Here is a 12,560-nt window from a genome sequence, read left to right as displayed (position 1 = left end):
GAAATCAAGACTCAGATGCTTAACTGACTGAGCCACCCAGCTGCCCTTCTCTTTTAATATATGCAAATTCTCTATTCATTCTGGTCAGCTTTATGGAACATATATGTTTTCTCTATTTTTTTAATATTTTATTTATTTATTCATGAGAAACAAAGAGTGGCAGAGGCACAGGCAGAGGAGGAAACTGGCTTCCTTTGGGAGCGTGATGCAGGACTTGATCCCAGACCCCAGGGTCATGCCCTGAGCCGAAGGCAGACACTCAACCATTGAACCACCTAGGTGTCCCCCTTCATTTTTTTAAAGATTTTATTTATTAGAAAGATAGAGAGATAGTGAGCAGAGGTTGGGGAGAGGAAGAAGCAGGCTCCCTGCTCAGCAGGAAGGGCTTGATCCCAGGACTCTGGGATCATGACCTGAGCTGAAGACAGACTCTCAACCAACTGAGCCACCCAGGGGCCCCTCTTTCATTCTTTGAACCTTCTTTAAGACAGAAGAGATTCCCTAAAGATAAGGAGATCCATATTTACTTTGTGCCCTTGAGCTGGGTTAGGCCATTTGGTAAATGACTATTGAATGAAAACAAACATCTTAAAAAAGCTAATTAAAAGTTATATGACAAGATTTTATTTTAATCAAAGAAATTCTTTACATTTACCAAATATCAGAAATCCAGGTATAACTAGTAAAAGATACATCATAAAATCATGGAATCAATTAAAGTTTACTAGAATTATTTTTAGTCATATTCTTTGAAACATATACAAAGATGTTATTTGACTTTTTGGAAATACATTAAAAGAAATGGAGGAAATACATTTAGTTATGGCAGAAATAAAATTTAAATTATGAACTAAATTAAGTCTACTAAGTATAAAAAGGAGCAATGAGACAAGGAAAAGAATATCTTTGTTTTCTTTTTTATTTTTGTTTTTAATGCCAGAGTTTAGAGTCTTTTTATTTTCTATGAAAACCAAGCCCTAAAAAAGTCTTGAATGCCTTCCCTGTATTTGGAATCTATGTTTTATGATTGTATTTGCTGAGATTTTGAGGATGTTTTAAAGACTTATTCAAATTTTATGACAATTTATAATAATTATAGAAGGAAAAATTAAGAAGAGGGTTTTGTTATACTAATATATATCCAGGCATATATATTGGTTGAATGAATGAAGAAATTAAAGTAAACCTGTATATGTAATTGACATTTGTTCTTTCTATTCCGACTTCATTTTAAATTGGTGCCCTAGTATATTTGAGCAATATTTATTCATATATTAAAAATTTTACAAAGTAGCTTTCTAGATGCTAATAGAAAATTCAGTATTTTATTGAAATTGAAAACCATTAATTAAAGTATTTTCAGATCTTTAGGTGTGGTTCTCTCTCCTTTCTTAACATTTATTGTAGTATAATTGAATACAATAAAACTGAAAATTTGAATTATACAATTTGATTAGTTTTGACATACGTATCTAGCTGCAAAACCCTCACCACAATCAAGATAATGAAGATATTTATCACCTTAGTAAGTTTCCAGGTGCCTTTTGTAACCTACCGCAGGCAACCATTGCTCTGCCTTCTTGATACTGTGAATTAGTTTAGAAATTTCACCCCTTTGTAAAAGAGTCATATGTACATTTTTTTTTGTCGGACTTCTTTCACTCATTACAACTATTCTGAGATTCAAACAGGTTGTTGTGCATAGCAATACTTTGTCTCTTTTTATTTCTGAGTAATATTCCACTGTAATATATACCTCAAAGTGTTCATGCATTTGTCTTTTAGGATTAGGGTTAGGGTCACAATTTGTTGTTGTTGTTTTTCTAACTTAGGTTTTTTGTGAATATTTGTTTATAAGTTTCTGCATAGACATATTCTTTCCTTTGGGTCATGTGGTAGGTACATGATTAGTATTTCTTAAAATTGCCAAATTACTTTCCGAAGTGGTTGTGCATTGCCAAAACTTAATATGGTTAGAATTTTAATTTTAGCCATTCAGATAGGTATGAATAGTGGCATCTCAGTGTGGTTTTAATTTGCATTTTCCTAAATGCTGATATCAACAATCATTTCATGTGCTTAATTACAATCTATGTATCTTTGATGAAGTATCACAGATACTCTTTAAAATCTTTCTGCCATTTCCAAGTTGGGATGTTTATCTTTTTATTAGTGAGCTATAATGGCTCTTTATATATACTAAATAAGTGTCCATTGTAGATATAAATGTTGCAATATTTTCTCCCAGGTTGTGACTCTCCATTTTTTACTAGTATCTTTTGAAGAACTTTTTATTTTATTTTTTTTTTAAATTTTTTTTATTTATTCATGATAGAGAGAGAGAGAGAGAGGCACAGAGACATAGGCAGAGGGAGAAGCAGGCTCCATGCACCGGGAGCCCGACGTGGGATTCGATCCTGGGTCTTCAGGATCACGCCCTGGGCCAAAGGCAGGCGCCAAACCGCTGCGCCACCCAGGGATCCCTTGAAGAACTTTTTAAAAAAAATTGATGGAGTAGTCTAATTCTTTGATTTATAATTTGAGCTTTTTGTATCCTATTTAAGAAATCTTTTTAACAATCATAAGTCAACTTTTAATAACTTTTTTCTTCTAGATGTCCTATATGGAGGTCTAGGATTCATTTCAAGTTATTCTTTGTGTGTAGTATGATATAGAGTTTAAGATTCTTTTTTTTAAGATTTTATTTATTTATTCATGAGAGACACAGAGAGAGGCAGAGACACAGGCAGAGGGAGAAAGGCTTCATGCAGGGAGGGACTAGATCCCAGGACTCCAGGATCATGCCCTGAGTCAAAGACAGATGCTTAACTGCTGAGCCACCCAGGCATCCCTAGAGTTTAAGATTCTTTGGGATTTTCTTTTGTGTACTTATCTTTCCAGCTCCACTTGTTAGAAAAATTATTCTTTCTCCATTGAATTAATTTGGGAACTTTGTCAAAAATCAATTAACTATACTTATTAGAGTCTAGTTCTGTACTCTGTTTCATTGCTTTATTGATCTGTATATCTATCAGTTTAGGGATGATGAACTTTTTCAGCTTTTGTTTATCTGGAAAACTCTATATCTTTCAATTCTGAAGGACAGTTTTGCCAACTAGAGTACTCTTGGTTGGCAGTTACATATTTTTTTTCCTTTCAGCATTTTGGATATATCATCTCACTCCCTTCTAGGCCACAGAGTTTCCTCTGAAAATCCACAATAGTCTTATGGGGGTACCCCTGTGTGTAACAAGTTATTTTCTCTTCCATCTGTTAAGATTATCTTTTATTTTTTCTCTTTCTTGAAGTTCTCACTTTGTTCATGTGTTGATCTCTTGACCTCAGTGAGCATCTTTACAACCATTATTTTGAATTCTCTGTTGGGTAAATCTCTTACCTCCATTTCATTAAAATCAGTTTCTGGTGATTTAACTTATTTTTTGTGTGCTTGTTTATTACATATTCCCCCTGTTTCTTCATTTTCCTTTGCTCTCTGTGTTGGTTTCTACACATTTGATAAAACAGCCACCTCTCTCAGTCTTGACGGACTGGTTTCATCAGTCATGCCAGCTTGAGTTCCAGGTTGTCTTTCAAACATTTATGATTGTCCAAGCCACCAGCTTTGTCTTTGTGTCTCCTGTAGTTGAGAGTTTGTTAAGATTTGGCAATATCCCAAAAGAAGGGTGGGGATAGCAGTCAGCACCTAGATACAGGGTAATGAGAAGCCAGTCCCTTAGGCAACCTCTGAGAAAATATGCAGTTAGCCCCTTCCAGGGAGAAACTGAAAAATGGACGTTTTTGCCCATTTCCTCTGCACTGAGCCCTGGTGTATAGCCATGGATTTGGGGGAGGCAGGGGGAGTTCCTGCACCTGTTGAAAAGCTGGTGCTTTATTTGTTATAGTCTTGTGGGACTCATGAATGCAAAACCCATTGGCTATCAGATGTAGATTATCTGGGGACCCATCTCTGGGTAACAGCCATAAATTGGGGTACCAAATATGCAGTAAACTCCTTTCAGGGAAATACTGGCAATTTGTTTTTGTTTTTGAAGCAATCCAGAGGGATAACATGGGAGAAGTGCCCACCAGTTCCACCAAGCTTTGGGAAAGATCTCAGCCAGCTCCTGGATGCATGCTAAATTAACAGCCAGACCCTCAGGCTCATAAAGTATACAGTCAAACCCCTTCCAGAAGACTGAGAGATGGGCATTTTTGCCTTTTCTTTTGGGCTGAGCCTTGAAAGGATAGCCATAGGGAGTGCTCACAAGCCCTTTAACAACTGCTTCTTTATTTGCTATAATCCTGTGAGTCTTGAGGATTCAAGCCCCCAATTGGCTTTCAGAGCTAGGTGTTTTGAAGACTCATCCCTCAGGTGGGAGTCTTAAAAGTTGGAGAACTAGGTGTACAGTCCAAAATCTTTGCTCCTCAGAGAGAAGATGGCAGTTGGGGGTTTCCTCTTGATTGTATGGTGTTGTGTCATGAGTGGAGTTTATGACAAGACCATGTCGCAGCCTTTCCTACCCATTTTGATATGGCTCTTTTCTCATTCACCAGATGTGTAGGAGTCACTAAGATACTTTCCAGGTTTCTCTCAGAGGACATTGCTCCATGTGTAGTTGTACACTCAGTCATCCATGGGTAAAGGGAAGTTCAGGATCTTCCTCTGTTGCCATCTTGGTCCCTCTCAAAAATATTTGTTCTCAACTGAGCATCGGAGTTTGTGTTTTTCAGAGAATTTTTACATTTAATCTAAGCAGTCAGATTTGCAATCATATATTGCTCATGATTTTTCCTTATTATCTTTTTAATGTCTAGAAAACCAAAAGTCATTTCCCCCTCTCATTCTTAATATTGCTATTTTGTATCTTTTCTCTTTTTTACTGGCTAGACAGTTATGAATTTTAATTAGTCTCTGAAAAAAAGATTTTGGTTTTATTAAATTCCTATATTGTTTTTAGTTTCAAAGTAAATTTGTTTCTTTATTATATTCTTTCTTTTGTGAGGGAGATAACTGGTAAGTAGCTACAGCAGTGATCCAGTGAAGAGATATGAGGGCCCTGTATAAAATGATGGAAAGGTAGGATCAGATTTGAGAAATATTAAGGAAATTAGCTATCTTTTGGACTAATTGCATTGAGTGGAGTGTTAAGAAAGAATGCAGAGAAAAAAAAAAGAAAGAATGCAGAGACTATGAAGATGATGTATTTATGGGGCCACCATTAATTGAGTTAATAAATTCAGATGAAAGTATCTATTTAAGGAAGTACATAGTGAATTATATTTGGGTATGTGGAGATTTGGCTATCTGTCATTTCCATGAATTAAAAGAATTAGGCAGCTGTGTACTTAGATGTGAAAATCCTTTAGATTGGCATCCAGTAAATGTACAATGTGTGTGTGGGGGGATTTACTAAATGTATTGAAAAGTAAGGAATATTATTTATTTTTAATTATTCATAAAATTTTACTCCCAATTTATTTAAAGTATTGTGACTTTACACGTCATTTTGTTTTTATAATGCTCACCAAAATATAAGCCAAAATATGTTTCCTCTATTCTGTGATCCTATGTGTTTTTATTTTCTTTTCTGTGATTTTTTTAGCTTCCTTCAAAAGCATATATTGAAGGTTGAGGTTTTTTTCTATATTAAGAGTATATATCAGGACCTAATGTGTTGAGTAGAAAATGGACCAATTTTCAAAGATCTATTTGATATGCAAGGATAAAGGATGCTGCTTTTATTTTCCCAAGACTGTGGGATGAACTAGAACATTTTCAAATTATTATTATTTTTTTAATTTTTATTTATTTATGATAGAGAGAGAGAGAGACATAGGCAGAGGGAGAAGCAGGCTCCATGCACCGGGAGCCCGACATGGGATTCGATCCCGGGTCTCCAGGATCGCACCCTGGGCCAAAGGCAGGCGCCAAACCGCTGCGCCACCCAGGAATCCCTATTTTCAAATTAGTTTTAAAATTGAATATTTGCTGTAATATATTTATCATAAATATTTATTTTTAAGCTACTTTAAACAAGGACTTGCATCTTGTTCTTTCTGTTTTGGAGTTAATGCTGTTCAAAATATTAAGGCTATTGATTTATTTGTTTGCACTGTGGCTTCCATTTGCAGTAACATGGATGAACCTTGTGGGTATTAGGTTAAGTGAAAAAAGACAGACTACAAAAAGCAAATACCATTGATTCCACTCATAAGTAGAATCTTAAAAAGAAAGCAGAATAAACAAAAAGCAGAATCAGACTTACAAAGGAAAAAAAACTGATTTTGCTAGAGAGGAGGAGGATAAGGGAAATAGGCAAAATGGCTTAAGAGAGTGAGAATTACAAACTTCTAGTATCAGAATGAATAAGTCGTGAGAATGAAAGGCACAGCACAGAGAATATAGTCAATATTTTAATAGCATTGTGTGGTGACAGATGGTAGCTACACTTGTGGTGAACATAGCGTAACATATAGAGATATTGAATCACTGTGTTGTACACCTGAAACTAATGTGTCAACTATATTCAAAAAAATTTTAACAATAAGATTAAAAGGTCTTCCAAAAATGTTCATCATTCTAAAAAGTAGAGAGGCTATATAATGCAGCCTTATATCCATCACTCACTTTGAAAAATTTCTAAGATTTTGTCATATTTTCTTCTGATATACCTTGAGCTTTTTTTGTTTGCTTAGTTATCTTCAGCATCAAGATCTCAGATGTTACATCATTTCATCTCTACATACTGCAGTATTCATCTCTACAATGGATGGCTATTTTCTTGCATATCACAATGTCATCATCACAACCAGAAACATTACCAGTAATGTCATGGCATTGTATACTCTGTTCCACAATTAAATACTATTTTTTTAAATGTCTTCTTACATTTGTTTTAATCAGGTCCAAATTAGGCTCACAGACTACATTTGGTAATTATGTAGCGTAACTTTTTTATTCTAGTTCAGTTCTCTTTTCTTTTATCCATGCCAGTTTTTTTTTTTTTTTAAGATTTTTTATTTATTAGAGACACAGAAAGAGAGAGGCAGAGACACAGACTGAGGGAGAAGCAGGCTCCATGCAGGGAGCCTAATGCGGAACTCGATCCTCGGACTCCAGGATCACGCCTTGGGCTGAAGGCGGCGCAAAACCACTGAGCCACCCAGGTGTCCCGTCACTGACTTCTTTAGAAGCCATGTTCATTGTCCTTTAGAATGTTGCACTTTCTGAATTTTTTTTTACTCTTTGTTATATTTAACTTCTTCCTCAATTTATGATACTCCCCATATTTGAACATGAGCTCCAAAAGCTCTTTCAAGTTCCTTTTATTTATCTTTTTCAAGATATCAAATAGGTGGCTCTGTGTACTTCATGCTCCATCAAGTCAAGGATCACATTAAGTCTGGTTGTTGCCTCTGTGGTGATGTGATGCTAAGATTAGTCAGTGCTGGCAACCTCATCCCCCCACTCCAAAGTTCTGTATTCATTTATCCTCTAATATTTTTTGTATTTATAATAATTTCAAAATCAGTTATTCCATTAAGGACTACAAAATTGTGGTTTTATATTACTCCTTCAATATTTATTAGTTAGATTTTTTCTGTAAAGAAGAACTTCCCTTTATCAACTAGGGCTACTTATTTGATTATCCTGAAATAGAATAAGGACAGAAAACATAGGTTATTTTTTAATTTTTTTCTTTTAGCTTGAAGATTTTTATTTCATTTTTTATTTCCTGTTCTATTTACTTTTATCACTTTTCATTAACATTCTCATTTACATTTAACAAATACATATTAAATACTCAATATATGTCAGGCACTAGGCAGAGTTGGAGCCCTGAAGATTTAATTGGAAAAGAGATATGTCCAAAATTAAACACTGGTCTTCAATTGGTTAATCATTGTGCCTGCCACATCACAAGTCATTCTGGAATTAAATTTTTCACTGCATAGCCCTATGTTGAGATAACCTAATGAGAAAAACTTGGTTTGTTTTCTGGAGCTAGGGTAAGAAATTCAGAGAATGAGACAGTTGACAAGGAGAATAGACATTGAAAGGTTACAGTTTAGGGAATAAGTGTAGTAAGTGATCTAAAATTAAGAATAAATCTAAATGACATATAAACAGACGACAGGAGATAAACAACATGGAAGGGGAATAAGGCAGTTGTCAGTGAAAGAGGAAAAAGGATACTTGGAAAGAAAAGCAGCAATTGTAAGAGAAACAGAGTCATGGTATTGGTGGAGTTCTTGAGTGAGGATCTCATCTTTGGTCATGTACTGCATTCCTCTGACTGCCTTCAACTCTGAAGGAGATTCTTGTCCATGGTTCTATGAGGACTGACTCTACTAGTTATTGTTCTATCTGTTAAACTGAGTTCACCTTTCCTTGGGTTTCAATAAATATGGCAATGTAGTTTATCTTATTTCTCTTTTATGCAAATTATGATTACAAAAATTACCTGTTAATTATTTCCAGTTAACTTGAGGCTCTGATTCTTATAACCAAAGTAGCATAACATGGAATGACACATGTATTCCACTGTAGGCACAGTTAGGTTGCTGCTGAAGTGTAAAGCAATGCTTCAATTTGAATTGTCAGAAAGTAAGCGAACAATTTATTTCCTATAAGGAATTTATTTCGTATAAGGAATCAGCTCTGCAAAGCTGGGGTTTACAGTGTGGAGAATAGATATAAGAAAATCCAAAAATCTGAGCTAAAAGTATCTGACTAAAGGTACAAAAGAAAAGAAGCTATTTTGAAAGTTTTTATTCATGCTAATTACAGTCAGTTTGAATTTTAAAACAGATCAGGTGTTGCTCTGTAAATTCCCCAAACCATATATTATCTGAGAAGATTAAGAATAGTTTTCTAAAAGTAAAATGGTTTTCTAAGTAAAAATGCTTACTACGAGTTGTACTAATTCAAGTTGTACTTGTGAAGATTTCAATTTTCTATCTCTCTGCATGCACATCATAAAGAAAAGGTTCATCTTGGATTTTCAAGGTTTATTATGCTTACCAGATAATTTAGTTTCTATATGTTCTAAATATTACCGTTATCATGTAGGTAACTACAGGGAATTAAATGGAGCCAGGTGCTATAATAAGCATTTTTACAGTTTAACGATTGAGTTAATCCTAAACTAATTTCCAATGACATCAGTACTATTATCATCCCCAAATTGTGGATGATAGAAACTAAAGCCCCACAGAGGCTAAGTAACTTTCTAGATCACACAACTAGGAAGTGGCAGAATCAGAATCTCAATGACTCTTTGAATTAACAACAGGATTAATTGTAAAGTAAAAATCCCATGAGGAAAATGATGGGTATTAATCCCTCAGTTCAACCCAAACATTTCTGATGTTTTCATGATTAATCTAGATCTGGGCACAATAAACCTGTATCAATAATGACTCACAAAAAGTTTGAAGTGCAACATATGCCACATGGCACCAATTGCAGTTGTACATAAACCAATAAAAAAGTATACACAATGTGTTGTTTATCAGAGGAAAAATGTTAATAAATAGTGTGTACTTACTAGCACCCTAAGGAGAAACTATGAAATTTTCCCCCCTCAATTCACTGCTTAAAAGAACTTTGCTTCCTGAACAATTGAGATAGAAAAAAAATGATCAATTTTTCACTGTGGTTTAGGTGCCAGAAATGTTAGAACTGAGGTCCACATTTAATACCTATAGAACCTAACAGCATACATTTCTATGTCTAATCTCATTTTATTTTTATAGCTTCATTTTTCCTTTCTCTACTTTCAAGGCAAATCACACTTTACTAATCTTGTAAACTGTCTTAATATTTTTGAATGAGATAAATATATGATAAGTAAACAAAAAAGGACTGTGTTTTAAGTATTCAGAGAAAAAGATGGCTTGAGTGGTTTAGTGGTCTAATATTTTTTGAGACAGAGGAGCCATGAGAAATTAGAAAAGTTTTGCTGTCTTTCAGTCTGATTTACACATTTCAAAATTTGGGAGGTGAAACTTAAAACATAGGGCTATTATCAGGATTTGAGGAGATATTGTATATAAAGTGGTTAGCCTGGAGCCTGGCATTGCGTAGATGCTCCATAGATGTGAATCTCTGTTCTACTGCCTCAAGCTTCCTGCCCTACAATGCAAATATGTGGAGTTGCTCTTCTCCAGGTCTCTAACCTGGAGGTACCAGGGGAGCTTGAGGAACAATTATCTGGACTCAGTAAATTCCATTTATTAGTCCCCACCACCCCACACATATACACACACACATAGCCCAAGGTTGTAGGCCATTTCTGGCCATTTTCACCACCTCTCTGCTGAGAGGTGGCATTTTCATTGCTTTACAAAATGTTAATAGTTAACCTAGATCTAACTTTACTTTTCATATTTAAATGAAATATGTATTTAAAGATCTTAGTTCATTAAAATAATGCCTTAGGTTGTAAATGTAAATAAAGAGAAAAAAGATAAAAGGGTAATTGGGTTTTAAAAGTGTTGGTGATCTATTTGGTTTTGGTGCAGGAGAATTTAAGTACAAAAGGAAAAACTTTCCTTTCCTTCCTGTCGTCCAAGGAAATGTTCAATTAGATGAGTTTGCTCTCTGAATACTTAAGCTGACTTTGATCCTTAACTGCAATATTCTGATATGTTTTAGATTCCCTTTAATACAGCTTTAACTTGTAAGGCTAGTTGATAATTTACTGGTAAGGTCCTGCTCAATTAAGTTCATTCTTCTTGGCTGTTCCTTCTCTTCATAATGATGGCAGTTAATTGCACTAATGTATGCCAAGTATTCTTAAATGGAGAACATATTAACAAAAGCTGATTTTGTTTTTAATAATGTGAAAAGAGCACAGCAAAGTAAATGTCTCATGAATTCTGACAGTGATAATGAAGTTTCAGTTGCATGTATGACATGCAGTAACAGAACCATTGCTTACTCATTTGTAACAAAGAATACTTTTCTTCAAAGACAACCTTTGCATATCAAAATAAGAATTCGCATTTAATGGAGTCTAATCTTGTCTGTTGTGACTAATGAATTGGTATTATCAAATTTGGCAGTAGTAGATTGTTTTTCTTATTTCACTAAGAGATATGCAGATAATAAATTGGGTTATTAAATTACATCTCATGGGATTCAAGATTTAAAACATTTATGTTTTTTATTAATTGCTACAAATTAAAAACGGGAGACATTCTAATAATGTTGGAATAGATCAGCTGTTTCATTAAGCCTCCTTTTAGAAATGATAGACTAAGTTAAAACTGCTTTGAAAATGAAGATGTGGAGCTATATATTAGAGAATTTAATTTGTGTACAGCAAAACCTCACAAGTTCAGATCAGTATGAGGAGAGCCAATTATATTTTTAAAATATGAATAATGAAATATGAAAGGGTAATATGTCATATGTGTGTTTGTTTTAACTTTTAAGTACATATAATACTTGGGAAGTTAGGAAATGGTTGTGGAAGTCAAAACCTCTTCCAAACTACTTGTTTCAGAGTTTGGAATTTGTGATTAGCATATAAATCATTAGAGTCTACTGGTGATTTCTGAAGTTTGTGAAACCAGTTTACTCCTGTGAGTACTGAGAATTTCCCTCCACAATCAAGTTTATTGCTGTTAATCTTATTAGCAACTTGTTTTTTTTTTTTTCTGGAGACTAAAAACTAGCAAATTCAAATGTAAACTTCCATTTGGTTTCTATGATAATTTTGTTCACATTAGAAATCAACGGAACTTAAATAGTGTTTTCATCTGTTTCATTTATAGTTAAAATTTTATTATCAGCAAACCTTTATTGAGTGCTCACCATGTGCCAGTGGCCATACAGAGTATTTTTTTTAAAGATTTGTTTATTTATGATAGAGAGAGAGAGAGAGAGGCGCAGAGACACAGGAGGAGGGAGAAGCAGGCCTCCATGCTGGGAGCCTGACGCGGGACTCGATCCCAGGACTCGATCCCGGGACTCCAGGATCGCGCCCTGGGCCAAAGGCAGGTGCCAAACCGCTGAGCCACCCAGGGATTCCCCCATACAGAGTATTTACATGTAAAACATCACTTCGTCTTCATAATGGCCCTGGAAAACCCCAAAGTTGCACATTTATTATCCTCCCCATTTGACAGATGAAGACATTGTATTTTAAGAGGTTACTTACTACTCTACTGGGTGAATTAGTTAAGTAGTAAAAGAGAAATCAAATATCTATCTTTTGGATTGCATTGAAGTTAAACCACTACCTTATACTGCTGTGGATCGTGCAGACGAATTAGCAAAGCTAGTGTTAAACATGAAAGAGAAGCCTCAAACAAATATACAGATTCCCTGTACTTATTAGCTAGTCCAAAGAAAAGGCAGAAATATTCAACTGTGTGAGTGTTTTGGAAGAAAACAACTCTACCTATTACATCACGATTTGGTACTGGAGATACAACACAGATAAAGCACATAAAATTCGCCAATGTGAGATTAGATTTTTGCAAATTGATAAGGGAAACTTGGACACAATGCAAAAAAACACTTTTTGGGAGAATATGATTATTTTGTG

General features: G+C 34.7%; 1 protein-coding gene across 2 annotated transcripts in view; it reads left to right on the top strand.

Moving 5' to 3' along the window:
* UNC13C (unc-13 homolog C) overlaps positions 1–12,560 on the top strand; it is a 546,797-nt gene that overhangs the window by 342,082 nt on the left and 192,155 nt on the right. The gene's annotated exons all lie outside the window — the stretch shown is intronic.

Source organism: Nyctereutes procyonoides, unplaced genomic scaffold, assembly GCF_905146905.1.
Source record: "Nyctereutes procyonoides isolate TBG_1078 unplaced genomic scaffold, NYPRO_anot_genome, whole genome shotgun sequence".
Classification (NCBI taxonomy): domain Eukaryota; kingdom Metazoa; phylum Chordata; class Mammalia; order Carnivora; family Canidae; genus Nyctereutes; species Nyctereutes procyonoides.
The sequence above is the reverse complement of the archived record's forward strand: the minus strand, read 5'-3'. Positions and strand labels throughout refer to the sequence as shown.